This window comes from Chrysoperla carnea, chromosome 1, assembly GCF_905475395.1.
Source record: "Chrysoperla carnea chromosome 1, inChrCarn1.1, whole genome shotgun sequence".
Lineage (NCBI taxonomy): Eukaryota > Metazoa > Arthropoda > Insecta > Neuroptera > Chrysopidae > Chrysoperla > Chrysoperla carnea.
In genome coordinates, this window is record NC_058337.1 from 84672610 (window position 1) to 84685026 (window position 12417).

Genomic DNA, 12417 nt, shown 5'->3' on the forward strand with positions numbered 1-12417 from the left:
TTTTTATTTTGTTTTTACTACCAACACCACCACTCTACAGAATAATATATCGATAACAGCAGCGAGAAAAATAAGGCGTCTGAAAAATTTGTCGAAAAAAAAAACAAAAACACTTAAAATTGTATGTTAATTTTTATAATAAATTAGATAGTAGTTAATAACTTATAATTTTCGGAACTTGCTTTTTAAAAATTATTTTTGAAATTATCGAACAATTTCTTCTTTTAATATAAAATTTATTAAAAACAAGATTTGTGTAAAGATTGTTAGTTTTTTGCTATTTGATAATATTTCTTATTGTGCAATTCTAAATTTGATAATAAATGCTACAAATTTCGATTTTTACTCCAATTTCCTAGATAAATTTGTATTAAATAATTACGAATTTCGAGTAAAACAGGTTATTAAATACTCGAATATCATTTACTTAAACGGATCACGTGATCCACGGGCAGTAGTCAAACATTAATCACCTGATCAATCAGCTTCAATCGGGTGGTTAATGTTTGGCTATTGAGCGTGGATCACGTGACCTTCTTAAGTAAATGATAATAGAGTATTTCACCACAATTTGTAGATAGGTACATAAAAAATATAAATTGTCTACACACCAAAACACCAGTGTGCAGATCGAAACCAAATTAGCATCGCGTAACATACGCTTTTAAAAACGTAATTACGATTAGCTAATTCATATTGGCTATCATCAGTTAGTCAAGTTAAGTATGCGCGCAAAGGAACCGCGAAAGGAATATTAGATAGGAAAAATGATCACAAAAATTTTTAACGAGTAGTTTTCGAGCTACGGGCGATCAAAGCTACGAATATATTATTTATAGTACCCATATGACTAGGAAAATGACTTTCTGGGAAACTTTTTCAAAATATTTCAATCTCTTACAGGCCTTTTTTACGGCGCATTAAACAAATACAAGTATTAGGATATTTAATTTCTCAGACTCTGGACTACCTCTGTACCAAATTTTATTTAAATCGGTTCAATAGTTTATGCGTGATGTAACACACTGAGCTTTTATAATATTAGTAGGGACTAGTAAGGATTTGTTTATTACATAATATATTGCTTAATGTGTAGGCAATTACATTATGTAATAAAAACTCCAAACTTAACATTACTTATATTATTATTAACAGATGTCCATAAATTGTATCTCTTTCACCCTAATGTATGAAATAGCAAAACAAAAAATATGACTGTAATTTCTTTTTTTCACTCCTTAGGCAAGACCTAGTCATCCCACCCACTTCAATTTTCACTTCTTAGGTGACGCAAATTATACTGGAAAAAGGGCGGACATATTACATATCACGAGCAGATTTTCCCTATCATTTTATCCGCCATTACCAAAAAAGGTTCCCCTCACGTACTTTTTACATAATGATAACAACATTGAAAGGACTACAGATCACGAGCAGAACACGTCTCTATATGTTAGTCCATTAAAGTGAAATTTATGTTCGAAGTTTTAGAATACAAAGTTTGAATATATTTTTACTCGGCGAAGGTGAATTACTTCTCTCTTATAATCACTTTTTGAAACTTAAAGCGAACTACCCAAAGATTTGCATACTTTCGCTAAGGTAACACTATACCATCGTGTTCGCAAGTGTGGAGGATAGATGTAAAGAAGACTATCTCAAAGAATCCAAAATTTTCCAGCGAAGCGGATGCGTAACTACTAGTTATGTATAAACTACATATGAAGTCATGGAAGTAAGCAGAGTTGATATGGAAACTATCATTTATCAAATTATTTTAAATTTTGAATTCTTGAATGTAACTATTAATCATATTTGAGGGGTGCTTAAATAAGGAATTAATTTCGGTAAAACCTCAAATGTAATCAAATTTCAGTTCATTTCTGGTTTTGCCAGTTTTTATTTAGAATAAATATCAAGGTATATTTTCATGATTTCTGCTCAAGTTTTTAATCAACGCATTATATTTTTTGTCAGGTAGATTTATTTTAAGGGTTTCTATCTCTTTTGTCTTTTATATTTAGATAAGACATGATATTTATCAATGTGTAAAATAAATATTGGAGCATAAGTTTTGTTGACCATCATTGCCAAACTGGATTTATGTACTTCATTATAATTTTTAATATATTTGCTTGTATTGTGTTGTTGCTGTTTCGTGTATTCTCAAAGGAAAATTGATGTCTATATAATCCTTGTCTAAAACTTTGAGGTATGTTTCAAATTTTATAAGCAAGGGTAGACGAATTTTAAAATCATATGGGTAAACAGGGTACATTTAAAAAATGCTTAAAAAGTTTGTTTTTATTGAAAATGAGCTATTAAAATTTCCCATGCGAGCTTTTTGAACCAAGATATTCGATTTCCAAGCCAAATTCACGCCTCTAATTTTAAGTCTGTATCTTCTAAAATAATCACGGTACTGAAACTTAACTCATATGAATCGAAAACTGAAACTGCCTTTTTTAAGTCTTTGCAGAAAAATTTCAGCACGATGATTGTTCCTAAGATGCAGGGTTTTAAATCCCGAAATGCAATATTTGGATTTAATTGAGCCACAGCAAAACGTGGCCGGGACAACTAGTTAATTCGATCCTTAGGAAATACTGCAGAACATCAGTACCTGAGATCCTTAGGAAATACTGCAGAGCATCAGTACCCAGACATCTCTAGTAACTGTTTTGAATAAACACATTTCTAAGCAATATTATAAAAATCACTATGAGGATTTTTCGTCCGAATCCCCCAGGTCTTGGCCCCTCAGGAAAAAATCGAACACCTCACCTCGTGTTCTTACCCTTAACTCCAAATTATTTTTATTATATTAATTTTTAGATGAAAAATCCAATTTGGTGTATTTTATGGTTCTTGGCATTGTGGTTCTTTGCATTTTGGATATCAGGGATTTCTTCCTGGCTTTTTGTTTGGGTTTACTTATTTTCACAATGCTTTCCTGGTCTGGAGGTATTACTTTTTTTTACCTGTTCATGTTTTTTTGAAATATATTATTTTGAATATACGTAGCGAAATTAAAACAATTTCTATTATAGGGTGCGGCAGATTTTTTGCTAAAAGGCATGCAGTTAGCGGGATATTGTGCCAATAAGATGATTCACTGCGAAGGATGCTCTTAAAATGGTCAACTATAAAATCAATCGTAGCCAGAAAAAATCGGAAGCAACATTAGTCGACTTAAAATTTTATGGGTATTTCCTACTCTATATTTGGTAGTCATTTTTAGAAATTAAACGGACATTTAACTGTAAAACAAACAAGAGGACACACGTCCGTCTTTCATCCTGAAGTGATATCAAACCCCGATGATACCGATTTTTTTTTCTACGCTCTTGACTTAAAATAATGTATTTAAAAAATAAAATATTGATGTTTCAAGCCGCACTGATTTATAACAAACGTTTATTTCACTTGTATTTAAATGTTAGTCCTTGTAAAAAATAAAGTCATTTAAAAATTTACTTTGCTAAGAAAACTTTTTTTTTTTGTTGTAATCTTTTGAATGCCCAATTGGATACACCTTACCTGTTCTTGCCACTGAAAATATTACCGTTTATATAGCCAATTTCAATCACATGCAATTTTCATTCATACAAACTGAAATTGTCTCAGCATCTTATAGACCGAAGCGCGCATAATGAATCAAAATTTCTTCAAGGTTTGATAAATGTAAGTTTAGTGAATATGAAAAAAAAAAAGTTTTAACGGTAGCTCGAGTGTCTTTATGAAAATCAAGTTTTTCGTTTTCGTGTGTTGAAAGTTTGCAACATTCGGAAAATATCTTTTGTCGTTTCAACATTTGTAATTTATTGTGGGCGTGAGCTAGATTTTGATCAGAACGATCCGAAGAATTTCGGGGGCGGTTAGAAAAAAATTTCACGGAAATCCATTTTCCTATCTAATCGGGCGGGGTCCTTTTACTTGCAAACTATGCATTAATGCATTTTTCTGTTGTTTGTGGCTGTTTGTTATTGTTGTTATAGAGACACAATCAATCAAATTATTATTTATTTGTTTTCGTAATCAATCGTATTCAAAAGATTTTAAAAGTAAAACCTCAAATGTAAAAAATTACAGTTTTGTCTGGTTCGACGGCCCGTTTTTATTTGAAAAAAACGGAGGTATGTGTAATTTTGCAATGCTTGTTTTTTCAAATTTAAAAAAAAAAAAATGAGGAATATATAAGAAATTAAGGATAGCCAGATAAAAAAAAATGGCCAAAAGCACTTTTGTACAATATGTTGTGAGCTAGGTGATTTTCGTGAATGGATTTTTGGTAACTTAAAGATTGAAGATGATATTTTTTTAATAAATGCAAATTTATGTTATAGTTACGTACGTCTACGATACTTATTTGATATCTAACTAATTTGCAGTTAATTTGAAAAAGCCAGACAAAAAAAATTATATTTACTGTTTATATATAATTATATTTAACTTCAAGAGTGTTCATCATAATTATTCTCTACTTAAATTTTAATATTTTCACCTAATAACTTAATAAGTTTTTACTCATCGTAATATTGAAGCAAACTATCTTCAAAATTTTTTCTTACAGGTCTAAATGATCTTATAACATTGTACATTGAAACAAAGGTAGAAAAACAGAGATAACCATTTCATCGAGCGAATATCACATTGGATTTTTAAGGACATTCAACAATTGCCATTGTGTTGTGATATGTTAACGGTGTGCCCTTCGCCTTTATTACTATAAAAGTTTGAGTCTAAAACTTTGAGGTAAATTTTAAATAATGCATGCAAATGAAAAAAAAAAGAAACACTGGTCACACAACCTCTACATAATATAACATATATATGCTTCTCTTTCCAAAAGTTTTTGAGGACGTCTTAAAATTTAAAAATAATACATACTTACAATTAATATTTGTTTTAAAACTAAATTCAAGAATCCCACAAAAATCATTTTTATCGTAGAAAAATTTTTTGGAAATATTTTTAGAAAACTTTCCTCGCATTTTGTTTTTGTCGTAGCTATCGGAGAGCGATACTAAAACCGCAATTCCCCACTTTTCAAAATTTATTATAGTACCAATTAGTTCCGGAGCAGTGGCAAGAGAAGATTCAATAAATTTTTACCTGCGGTCTTTAGGTATACACTATGACAAAAGTATGCTCTTGTCATATCTTCAACGCATTCCACCAGCAATGGCTCGAAAAACTTCATAGTAAAATTTCCAAAGAAGAATGATCGACTTTGACGAAAATGATAAAAAACGTATTAGGTTAATTTTCTTAATTTCTTTCGAACCAGGATCGGTGAAATTTAAAAAATACCTACAGAGAGTTATAAAACTCTAGCTTGTTGACGAAACTTCTTCATCCCTATTAGTTTACTTTGGTTTCATCCCTATTAGTTTACTTCATCCCTATTAGTTCGGCTTTGTTAAGTTTTTAGACAGCTCATTGGACATTTTTATTACTTTAATCGCTTGTTTCTCATCTCCCGCTGCTTTGTATGTGAATTCGCCATTAGAGGTTGTGTGCCACCTGTTACAGCATTTTCCTCTATATTTTAAGTTTCAGTATAATTTTTTTTGCATTCATTAGATGGGGTGTATTTGGTGTGTTTTATGGTTCTTAGCTTTAATCTTAGCGGGAATTTGGGTTTCTCAAATCTGTTCTTGCTGGTATGTTTGTTGTTACGTGTTGTTACAGTGCTTTTCTGGTTTAGAGGTGAGAAATTTCGGATTCTGAAAGGAATTTTGATATATCTAATATTAGAAACGTATTTTTTTTTAAGAATATTGTGGAATTCACCCTAAAAGGAGCAAAATTTGCTGGATTTTGTACTGAGAAAATGATTAGCTGTAAAGGTTGCTCGTAAAATGGTTACTATGGACCACCTTAGTCAGAAAAAAATTAAGGAGAAAGACTTATGGGTTTAGAAATGTATACTATAGAAAAACGTTGATAAAAACAATGGAAGTACCTACATCAATAAATTATATGTACAAAATTTGTTTTTAAAATAAATTTTGTAAGCAATTTTCCAGCTTGAATCAAAATTCGAAAAGTAAAACCTTAATGAGAGTTGTCCCTTTTTCTGATTATGGTACTGGTTTGTAAAAAAAAGTATTTGAAAAAATATAAGTGATGTTTGTTTTAAATTAGTGGTTTTTCATATCTTTTATCTGGTTTTACAGTTTGATTCACGAAAGACGCAGATTTCATTTTGTAAAGTCATATACAATATATATATACTTATCGATAGTGATAAGTTCATATAATAGATGAATATACCAAAGATGACTAAAAGTTGTGTAGTTAAGAAACGTGTGCATTACGAACATTAGGATTTCACTATACACTTTCTAATAACTCAGTCATAAAATTCTATGTACTAAAGGACATTGAACTTCAGTTTTACCAATCAATGTTATGAACATTGATAAAATATCATTATAGTGGCTAATAATAACAGCCGGCAACAAATTTTTACTGTTAATTCGAAGTTAACTTAATGTTCTTATAACAAGGCTTTGTTTGCACAATATGCTTAACGGCTTCTGAAAAGACTGTTGTATCTATAGTAATGTCAACTTTGTAAAAAGTTATTCCGGGACATTTTAAAATTTAATCAATTATTATACGGGACAAGTAGTTATTAAGCGGGACAAAAAATTCATATTTAAAATTCATATTTCATATTAATTTTTTAAGTACTCAAATGATTGAACACATAAAAAATAAGGAACATGAATAACTATTATTTGTATTTGTTGTTTTCTATCCTTAGATAATATTTATACTTTTTATCCATATAAAAGATGACCATAAATATTTAAAATTCCATAGACTACTAATAAAAGAAGCAATGAGGTCTTTAAGAAATGAGGTAATAATTAATAAATCAGAATAGTTGAGTTTGCTAGACAAATGCCACCACACAATACAGGGTTTCGGGATGTTTCAACAAAAACTCATTTGTCCGTTTAGTGGAAAACCGGTATTATAATATAGTTTAAAATATAACTGCTAGTAAAATAAACCGCAGACGGATAACTGCTAATTAATTCATTATGAAGTGTCCGTAAAAAAAGTTATGTATGGAATCAACTGGAAAACAGTATCGTTTTCATTATGAAAATGAATGATAGTTTTCAAATTTATGTCGAAAAAAGCAAGAATAAGGACAATTACTTTGAATACACTTATTGTAATGCTAAATATCTTTTTGATTCGCTCGACAAAAAATTATTTTTGAACATATGTTGATATGAGCTTTCTTGTTTCTTTTGCTAGAGAACACACATCTAAAATATACTCGTACAATTTTGTATCATCCTGTATACCATTTTCGAATATCAATACTGAAGGTATGGATCCCGCACCCAGCGCTTCCTAGATTTATCAACGCAACGTATTGAGAATTAATCCCAAGAATAAACTTTTTGTGAGTGTTTTTTTGCATTATGGGCCCTTGTTTTTTAGTCTTCCAACTACCTGTAATATATTTAGATTGTACCGTTTGCGTTTTGTTGATTGCAACGTCATGATGCTTAGTACACTAACAAGCCATCCCCAGACTGGATTTACAACTAAATTTAAAATAGAATTGTGTTTGTTATTTGTTTACGCCTAAGCTAGTTTTAACATACAAGTTACAGGTGTGTGTTTTATTGAAATATTAGAATATAAATTGTTTTAAAAGTGTGTTTTAAACTTTATTTTTTTAACTAAAAGCGAGGTAAATATTTTTTTTCAACATTTAAAAAGTAATTTTACAAAATATTCATTAATAATATAATTTTAAATTAAATAAGATACGAATATTAAGAATTTTATTTCTCGATTACATCATTTTATATGAGATAGGATCATAAATCTAAAAATATTATTCTTGTTTATTATGTGCCTTTAATAAACCAGTGATTTCTAAAATTATAGACAATCTACCTAAATTAAATATTTATGCAAACTTACGTATTGCATGTAAAATGTGTAATGATATCATTTTAGATATTTGTTTACAATTTGTTACATTTCGTATTTACATATTAAAAAACATGATAAATGATAAATTTAACCTTCGAGAATATTTTAGAATTCATCTGATAGGTAATTATCTAACTTTACTTTCTTGAATAAATAATTTCAATTTATATATATTTTTGTATTTAAAGGCTGAAAATATTCAAACTTCATCATCAAAAAGAGTTAACTTCTTAGAGATATGATAACTTATTTTTAAAAAGATTCGGTAATTTCGGTTGAGCTTCTTTATAACCTTCATGGTTGAGCTTAATTATTTTAGGTTAAGTATACTAGGGCATTATTATTATTATTATTATTCACTGAGCAAGAACATATGTGATTTGAAAAGTTTGTTAGGTAAATTAGGTGTTTAAGTTCAATCGGTTTAGTTAATAATTAATCGATTAAAAAGATGTCATAAGGGGGCCTGAAAATTCACTCGGTTTGCAAAAAGTTTACAATTTCGAAATCAGCTGTTGGCTTATAAGTAATAAATACGTATATTGAAAAATCTCTTACCTTATTACAAAAATTCAAATTTTACATGCCGTGGAAATAGTGTATAAATTATAGATAGTATTTTGATTAGTATAGTACTGTTAATATTATTAACAGTTTTCTAAAAATTAAAATAATGCATATCTTTTGTAGAATATCTGTGAACAACAAGTCGAATAGCAGTCAAAATTGCAAATATAAATAAATAGACCTGAAAATAAAAAAAAACCCCACTATTACTGGAGTAAATCTAAGCAAAAAAAGGCTGTTATATGGATTAAAAGTTCGAGCAACGAAACTTTGGGGTTTTTCTTTTCACATCAAAATAAGTATTTTTTGAAATTTTTTACTTTCCCGGAGTGGTGCAACATGTTTAAAAAACAAAATGGCGTCAAAAATGAAATTTTTTTCAGAAATTTTATCATTTTTATTTTATATTCGCAAAAGGAGGCATCGGTGCATATCCAAATTTGGTAGGTTTGTAGTCCATGTTAAGAACTACTCCTCATAATTTTTTGGTGGGGTTTCGTCCCTTCCCCTCCCAGTTATATATATATGTATACATACATATGGTAAAACAGTTCATTTAATTATAACTTGAAAAATATTCGATTGATTTTAATGAAACTAATATCAATAGTAGGTTTTATTACTTACAACTTTCGGTTAAAATTTTAGCGAAATCCGTTAAATAGTTCGGCCAAAATTTCCAATTTAGGAAATTGTTTAAAATGGCTGCCATTTTATGCCATTTTGTCCTACGAGGTTAAATTTTTTTTTAAATTGTAGCATTTTTTATTATCTTTCGATTTTATAATAAGTGGCTTACCCGTAAAATGACTCCTTGATCCATATTTTTGCGAAAAACGGAAAATTTTGCACTTTCTGTAAATAATTGTTTGGGGGGTGTATGGACTGGCTTTGGGGGGTGTTTTTTGCTTTGGCATGAGAAAACTATTTTTAAAAGAGGTCTATATGGTTTAAAGCAAAATTTTTAAGTTTTAACCCCCGCGCTGTAAGGGGAAGGGGTGTATGAAATAAATGTGTCTTAAAAGATTTTAAAAAGAGGTCAAAATAGTTTAAAATGCTAAAGTAACCCAAAATTTTAGATGATTTTATTAATATAGCACTTTTTACAACATCCACCCCTTCCCCTCCTGCTTTCATATTTTTTGCAAATTCAAAATTTTTATGACGTATAAAGAGGTTTTGGGGGTCGCTGATCTCGAACTTTTGGCCCAAATAAGTACACCCCCTAAAAATATTACAATTGTTTTTGATAATCTATTGCAAAATTCGAGATCAGCGACCCCAAAAACCCCTTTGTACGTAATAAAAATTTTGAATTTGCAAAAAATATGAAAGCAGGAGGGGAAGGGGTGGATGTTGTAAAAAGTGCTATATTAATAAAATCATCTAAAATTTTGGGTTACTTTAGCATTTTAAACTATTTTGACCTCTTTTTAAAATCTTTTAAGACACATTTATTTCATACACCCCTTCCCCTTACAGCGCGGGGGTTAAAACTTAAAAATTTTGCTTTAAACCATATAGACCTCTTTTAAAAATAGTTTTCTCATGCCAAAGCAAAAAACACCCCCCAAAGCCAGTCCATACACCCCCCAAACAATTATTTACAGAAAGTGCAAAATTTTCCGTTTTTCGCAAAAATATGGATCAAGGAGTCATTTTACGGGTAAGCCACTTATTATAAAATCGAAAGATAATAAAAAATGCTACAATTTAAAAAAAAATTTAACCTCGTAGGACAAAATGGCATAAAATGGCAGCCATTTTAAACAATTTCCTAAATTGGAAATTTTGGCCGAACTATTTAACGGATTTCGCTAAAATTTTAACCGAAAGTTGTAAGTAATAAAACCTACTATTGATATTAGTTTCATTAAAATCAATCGAATATTTTTCAAGTTATAATTAAATGAACTGTTTTACCATATGTATGTATACATATATATATAACTGGGAGGGGAAGGGACGAAACCCCACCAAAAAATTATGAGGAGTAGTTCTTAACATGGACTACAAACCTACCAAATTTGGATATGCACCGATGCCTCCTTTTGCGAATATAAAATAAAAATGATAAAATTTCTGAAAAAAATTTCATTTTTGACGCCATTTTGTTTTTTAAACATGTTGCACCACTCCGGGAAAGTAAAAAATTTCAAAAAATACTTATTTTGATGTGAAAAGAAAAACCCCAAAGTTTCGTTGCTCGAACTTTTAATCCATACACAAGGCGTAATTTCACTCTACTATATGCATTAGTGGGATTTTAACCTTCATTGGAATAAAGAATCCTTACTAACACACTTTAAAAAATTTAGTTTGGTCTAGGTGGACCTTTATATTGTCATAATAATTTTTATTAGTCTACTGTTAAAAACTTATATTTAATTTGTTGGTTTTTTATTATAATGAAAATTTCCAAAAATTTTCGGTGGCGGCTTCAAGAAGTCGAATAAAATAAGAGACAGAGGAAAATGTCGCGAAATGAACGACGAATAACATATATCTTATGTGAATAATTACGATTTATGTAATTTATACTGATGATGACTACATTGTAGACGGAATACATATTATAACATTATTCAAAATTATTTCCAATACTTAGAGCTCTCCTGGAGCTTTAAACAATTATCTTTGATAATTTAATAGTCAGATGTAAAGTTATAAAAAATAGTACTCAACGATAACGCGGAAATTAAGTTTAACAAAGTTATCTGGGGCACACGCGTGTTAGCCGTTGTTATTGACAAAGACATTGTCGGCTCGAAGCCAATACAATTGCGGGTCAGTTGTTTGTTGCCTATAATGTTAAATATAAAACTTAAAAATTAGAAAATAATATTGATAGGCTCTATCAAAAAGATCAAAAAAATTCATTAACAAAATTTTATGAGTCGTGAAAAAGTAACTTCTTAAAGTTGTAAGCGCACCTTTTTAAAATTACATTACATAATTGCATTGGTATTTATACATAATAACTTTTAACTCTGTAAAACTGAAACAGTCAATCAGTAATAATTATTAAGGTGCGGCTTAACACCATGGCGAACATTTGCCATACATCAAATATTTGTTATTCATCAGATATGTGTTCCTCGTTGTTATATGTAAAACACCAAACAACCTAGCCACAATAGTGATGTATAACAAATATTTATTGTTAGACGTATATAAGTATTTGTCTCGCCCTTACATCATGTTGGTATTTTTAATTAATAATTTTGATATATATTTTTATTTTTAATGAAACATATTCCGTCGAGTTTGAAATGAAAACAATAAAAATTTAAATGAAAATGGGATAAATTTTATCTTGGTAGTTCACAGCAATAATATTTACTTTACACTCTAGAAGTCTAGATAATTAAAACAATGGTAGGTGCCAAATAATGTTGAAATTTTAGATTTAGGACTGTTGTAACATCAAGTTGTGTACATAAAATTTTCAATATCTTGCACACCTCATTTCGTGCACTTTTCGATATATCCCACAATTAAGCCGTAGAAACTTGGATTTAGAAGGGGGCAAACATGTGATCTGAGACATTATTTACTTGTTCTCGTGGTATGTATACTATTTTTCTGCTCAACGGAGGCGGAAAGCAACAACTTACCTTAGCACAGTGGGCCGAAAGTTGACACTTTCCGCCCGGGAGGGAAGAAAAAATATTTTTTATACTGCATATATTTGATCATTTTGTATGTTCAGAGTGGTCACATGTGATGTTTCACAAATATTTGTTGTGTGTTGTATTTTTATACGACAAATAATCGTTGTGTTCGTCATTGTGTGAATCCTCACCTTTATGCAAAGATTAAAATAAATATTAAATAATAATAAACACTTAGTTTGGTGTGAGTAGTATAGTTTTA

General features: G+C 29.6%; 1 long non-coding RNA gene across 1 annotated transcript; it reads left to right on the top strand.

Moving 5' to 3' along the window:
- The first annotated feature begins 4078 nt into the window (after positions 1-4078).
- On the top strand, positions 4079-5832 carry LOC123306096. The gene is made up of 4 exons (XR_006536886.1): positions 4079-4136; positions 4574-4755; positions 5587-5712; positions 5780-5832. It is a non-coding gene; the product is annotated as an uncharacterized LOC123306096 (long non-coding RNA).
- Positions 5833-12417: the final 6585 nt, after the last annotated feature.